Here is a 6,000-nt window from a genome sequence, read left to right as displayed (position 1 = left end):
TGTCTTTTCGTGCGACTCCATGAACTTCACTCTTTCGCGGATGTAGGACAGAAAGTGGGCTTCGTTTTGTTCTTTCATTGGGTCACCTCCATGTTTCGAGCAAACGCGGCGCAAAGTAGAAGGATGAGGCAATGTCAACATTGACGCTGATCTCGCGAAGTTATAAGCATGGGGAGAAATTGAGTGCAGAATGCTGGAAAAAACTAAAGTATCAGCACTGTAGCGACGAATGGGTCCAGCGAGAGTGAGAGTGATTTGCTCATGTAGCAACCGAATCAAGGCACTTAGTTCTTTCGTTGCGTCACTCTCTTCGGTTAGTTCATTCAGCAAGGAGCCGATATGCTGCAACACTGTCGTAGTTTTAGATGCAGTAGTTTCTTCTGATGTTTCAGTCATGTGCTTTTCTAGCTGCTCAAGCAGTACCGACAACGTACTAGTGTCACGCACGGCTTCTGGAATTGCCCCTCCACAGGGTAAGGAATTCAGCTTGATCATGCCTGCTGACACTGAAAGTGAGAGGTCAGCAAATACGGTGACGGAAAATCTAACATGTGGTGAAGGATTTTCCTCGATGCGTAGAAACATCACACAGCGACTGTTGACACTGATGGTCCAGAAATCACTGTTGCCAATACCAGAAAGTTTGTGTTTGAGGTCTTGAAATGATGCTATCGCAATTCTTTGCTCTTCGTCTTTCTTTGTCTCCATCGAGCTCTTGATGGCTTTGCCCAAGGCCTTCTTGATGGCTTTGCCCAAGGCCTCGTCTTCCATTCGAGCTCTTTTCGAGGCTGGAGATTCGCGTCGAGTGTGGTTCGTGCTCAAGTAAGCAGGGCAGTTCGGAAAAATAGATGGTACTGCATCGGACACTAGATGAACCCTCTCAATCTCAACTGTCAGAGTCTTTCCTGATGCTGCATCGATGTGTGATAGCTTCCTGATGAGGTCATTCTTTTGAAAGTGAAGTTCACAAACCTGCTCAATGTATGAAAAATATGTAGTCGCTTATTGTCGGTATATGGACACACTATTTCATAATTAGCCTAGTATTGAGCAGTTCAGCTCAGTACTGCATATTTCTGTTCATTATTCTTGCCCTGCCCTAGCCAAATTGCAATAAAACTACCAGTATTTTCTCATCAAACATTATTTAAGATTTTTCTGACCTATTGATCGAGCACGCGGGACATGCAGGATACGGCATAAACTTCAGTTACTCACCTTAGAATGTACGCTGGGTGTGAAATCCTTCCGTGGGATGGCTCTAATCCACGACTCTCTTCGACTTGCATCCTTGGGAAACGCGAAAACACGCACCTTGGGACCAGTGTCATAGTTTCCGCGACATCCAGGGACACAACACCGTCCCATGTTGCGCCACGTGAAGCGTTTGCGTCTGCTTAACGCCACATTCTTGTTTCAAACACTGGTGATGCTGTCACACTTCAATATTTTGCACGTACACATACACACACACACAAATGTATGCACACGAATGCAAGCACCCTTGAGCACGGCAAAAAAAACCCCCGAAAATAACGTCAGCGAAGAGCGATGCAGCACCAAACCTAACCGACAGAGTAGACAGGGACGACTGAAAAGCTTGGACTTGCTCAAAAAATTTTTTTTTTTTTTTTTGCTGGAACCTGTCGCTCCGGAATGTTCGGAATGTGCGGGGGCGCTCGTCGAAGACGGTGTTGGCCCGTCGGAGAACAGGACCACTAGCGTGACGTAGACTGCCGGGGAGAGGAGGACGTGAGCAGGCCTTGTAAAGTCGAGAAGGTGTTGGGTGTACACGACAATGATGTTTTGGTCTTTCGAGGGTATGATGGTGCTGGCTTGGGCTAAAGCCCCTTGATAATAAGAAAGTACCGCCATTCATTGAACTTTGCCGCCGCCGCGCGACCTCCTCGCCCCTTTCGCCCCCATTCCCTGAGGGCCGGCTCTCCGCCCGATTTCCTGCGCGACGATTGGTCTCCCTGCCGTCGCCCTTGGAAACGCGCGGGTCCGGCGTTTTGCTTGTTTTTGTCTTTTTCTTTCGCGCCATTTTTCTTCTAGGCTCGGCGAGCGAATATTGCGCGCTGTGCTTTTCTTGCAACGTGCAAACGCTATGCCGTGCTGTTGTGCGTACAGCTGCAGCAAGCGGCCTGAGGATGGTTATGCGGTGTTCGTGATACCTCAAGGCAAGCGTGACGGCTTGCGCAAGAAGCAGTGGCTTCACAATATTGGCCGAAAGAACTTTATTCCTACAAAGAACAGCGTTGTTTGCGAGGTAAGGCGCCTTTCTCACTGTCCGTAATAACGCGTCACCTGACGCTGCGTTTTCTATTCTCCCTGCTTGCTCCTTCATATTTTTGCTGCGGCAACTTGTAGAGGTTGTCCTCTGCAGCATGCTTAATATTCTGCGAGGCTCCATCATTTTATACGCTGTAGACTTCTGTACAGTCAGAAGTACGGCACTATAGTCTGCTTTCTGCTGTCAATGATATGCGGGAAGGTACAGCATCTCGATTGCATTTGTCGCGATTTTGCTAGGATCCCTCGCCTCCTTTACTAAAAATCGAAATTGTGGCTTGTAGAAGAGCTAGTCTTTCCAGCTTATACTAGTGTTCGTCGGTTACTTAAGAACAATGAATGCTGGCCCTGAAAAAACTCATTGGCAAGTAAACCCGCGGTATTGCGGGTAATGAGCGCTAGATAGTTTGTACATTTTTATTTTCTATTCTTGAATGTGTCTTGCCATGCCTCTACGCATGAGGGGGTTAACACGTTTGGCTTGGTTTTATCAGGGATACGGCCAATGTGCAGGGGGTGTTCACATGGTCACACACGCTTCACCTTGATTGTGACGACTAGGCGCTGGCCGAGAACCTTCGCTTTGAAAGCTGGAGCTCTAAAAGCGCTATTCCGCGTTTTCTTTTTCTGCGGGAAAACTTTTCCAGTCGATGTAAAATCAGACGGAATCATTGCATTAATTTGCTGTATTTACGAAACTTAAACACTCAATAATGATTATGGTTATGACGCAAAAACAGGGGAACATTTTGCGAGCAACAATTCTTAGCACTGTAGCATATTACTTATATCAATTGTATGGAAGAAGATTTTTTTTTCCATCTTGTCTGAGTGGTTAACTCATCGCCCTATGTTCTAGCTACATTTCACTGAAGACCAGTTTGAGCCACGAATATTACACGAACTTGGGGAAAAAAAAGCTGAGGCCCAACGCAGTTTTGACAATTTTCTCTCACCGACCTCTCCCGAAGCAAAGGAAGCCTCCTCGACAGAGACATGAACCTCCCGATGACAGTAGTATGTTATTTCTGTGGCTTGCTGTTTTCCGACCTTCATTTATGAGAAAACAAGAAAGTATAAAAAATTAAAGTAAATGTATAGATGACTCGTCAGATGTTATGAGATAATAGAGATAAGACTGACAACGTAACTCAACGAAAATTAAGGTGTATCAGTAAGTCACGTGACGGCATCAGATTATATAGTGATGATTATGAATAGTGATAGCTAATGATGGTGACAGTTACGGATGTTAATAGTAAATGATAATAATAGGCCCGGAGAATGAGGTGATAGTGTTCGTTACAGATAGTGACAGTTATGATAGATCACTTGACGGCATTACGGTAGATAGTGATAGATACGGATAGCGATAGTTAATGATGTGGCAGTTACGCTTTCGCATTTCCGCGCGTTGAAGACTTCAGTGCACCCTGTAATTTTTTTTTATTGTCGCGTTCAATGAAATTACTCTTTACACAGCGCATGAGGCCACCGCGTGCTTGCCCCAGCACTGCAGTGCGTCGGCAATAGGGCCCGCCACTTCTCCCACTTTACCCTCCTGTAAGCTGCTGTCTCTTTAAGCCCACAAGAAGTCAGTGAGTGGCCGCGTACTCATACAGCTATTTAATTTCTCCATCAGCACCATCTCAAGACTGCCGTGACGAACCTGGTGCGAGCCACGAACCAGCTTTGATCAATGGTAAATTACACATTTTATTTAGTTGTTGAATTTAATGACATTGCGATCTTTTACACAGCGCATGAGGCCACCGCGTGCTTGCCCCAGCACTGCAGTGCGTCGGCAATAGGGCCCGCCACTTCTCCCACTTTACCCTCCTGTAAGCTGCTGTCTCTTTAAGCCCACAAGAAGTCAGTGAGTGGCCGCGTACTCATACAGCTATTTAATTTCTCCATCAGCACCATCTCAAGACTGCCGTGACGAACCTGGTGCGAGCCACGAACCAGCTTTGATCAATGGTAAATTACACATTTTATTTAGTTGTTGAATTTAATGACATTGCGATCTTTTACACAGCGCATGAGGCCACCGCGTGCTTGCCCCAGCACTGCAGTGCGTCGGCAATAGGGCCCGCCACTTCTCCCACTTTACCCTCCTGTAAGCTGCTGTCTCTTTAAGCCCACAAGAAGTCAGTGAGTGGCCGCGTACTCATACAGCTATTTAATTTCTCCATCAGCACCATCTCAAGACTGCCGTGACGAACCTGGTGCGAGCCACGAACCAGCTTTGATCAATGGTAAATTACACATTTTATTTAGTTGTTGAATTTAATGACATTGCGACCTTTTACACAGCGCATGAGGCCACCGCGTGCTTGCCCCAGCACTGCAGTGCGTCGGCAATAGGGCCCGCCACTTCTCCCACTTTACCCTCCTGTAAGCTGCTGTCTCTTTAAGCACACACGAAGTCAGTGAGTGGCCGCGTACTCATACAGCTATTTAATTTCTCCATCAGCACCATCTCAAGACTGCCGTGACGAACCTGGTGCGAGCCACGAACCAGCTTTGATCAATGGTAAATTACACATTTTATTTAGTTGTTGAATTTAATGACATTGCGATCTTTTACACAGCGCATGAGGCCACCGCGTGCTTGCCCCAGCACTGCAGTGCGTCGGCAATAGGGCCCGCCACTTCTCCCACTTTACCCTCCTGTAAGCTGCTGTCTCTTTAAGCACACACGAAGTCAGTGAGTGGCCGCGTACTCATACAGCTATTTAATTTCTCCATCAGCACCATCTCAAGACTGCCGTGACGAACCTGGTGCGAGCCACGAACCAGCTTTGATCAATGGTAAATTACACATTTTATTTAGTTGTTGAATTTAATTACATTGCGATCTTTTACACAGCGCATGAGGCCACCGCGTGCTTGCCCCAGCACTGCAGTGCGTCGGCAATAGGGCCCGCCACTTCTCCCACTTTACCCTCCTGTAAGCTGCTGTCTCTTTAAGCACACACGAAGTCAGTGAGTGGCCGCGTACTCATACAGCTATTTAATTTCTCCATCAGCACCATCTCAAGACTGCCGTGACGAACCTGGTGCGAGCCACGAACCAGCTTTGATCAATGGTAAATTACACATTTTATTTAGTTGTTGAATTTAATGACATTGCGATCTTTTACACAGCGCATGAGGCCACCGCGTGCTTGCCCCAGCACTGCAGTGCGTCGCCAATAGGGCCCGCCACTTCTCCCACTTTACCCTCCTGTAAGCTGCTGTCTCTTTAAGCACACACGAAGTTCAGTGAGTGGCCGCGTACTCACACAGCTATTTAATTTCTCCATCAGCACCATCTCAAGACTGCCCTGGCGAACCTGTTCCTAGCCCCGAAGCGGTTTTTCCCAATGGTAAATGACCCCTTTTATGCATTATGTTGCGGTAGCCAACGATACAGTGCTCTTTAACGCAGTTTCTGCTGCCACCAGACCTTTCTTTCATACTTAGTCAGAGAAAGGGAGCTATCCGCGTCTGTTTGTAAACCCTGCACGCGATGTTTCTTGTTCTTCAGCGTACGCTTGACCTATAGACGTACATTGCAGATACTAAAATTTTTCTTTTACAGCATCGCACCAGGCCCTCTTGGAACGCATAGCAGAATTGGAGCGCAATCAAGGGGAGTAAAATAGGAGATTGCAAGCTGCAAGAAAAAGATACTTCAAGAGACGAGGCGCAAAGGGAACAGCT

The sequence above is a fragment of the Amblyomma americanum genome, chromosome 6 (assembly GCF_052857255.1).
Source record: "Amblyomma americanum isolate KBUSLIRL-KWMA chromosome 6, ASM5285725v1, whole genome shotgun sequence".
NCBI classification, from domain to species: Eukaryota; Metazoa; Arthropoda; class Arachnida; order Ixodida; family Ixodidae; genus Amblyomma; species Amblyomma americanum.
This window is presented reverse-complemented; position numbering follows the sequence as displayed.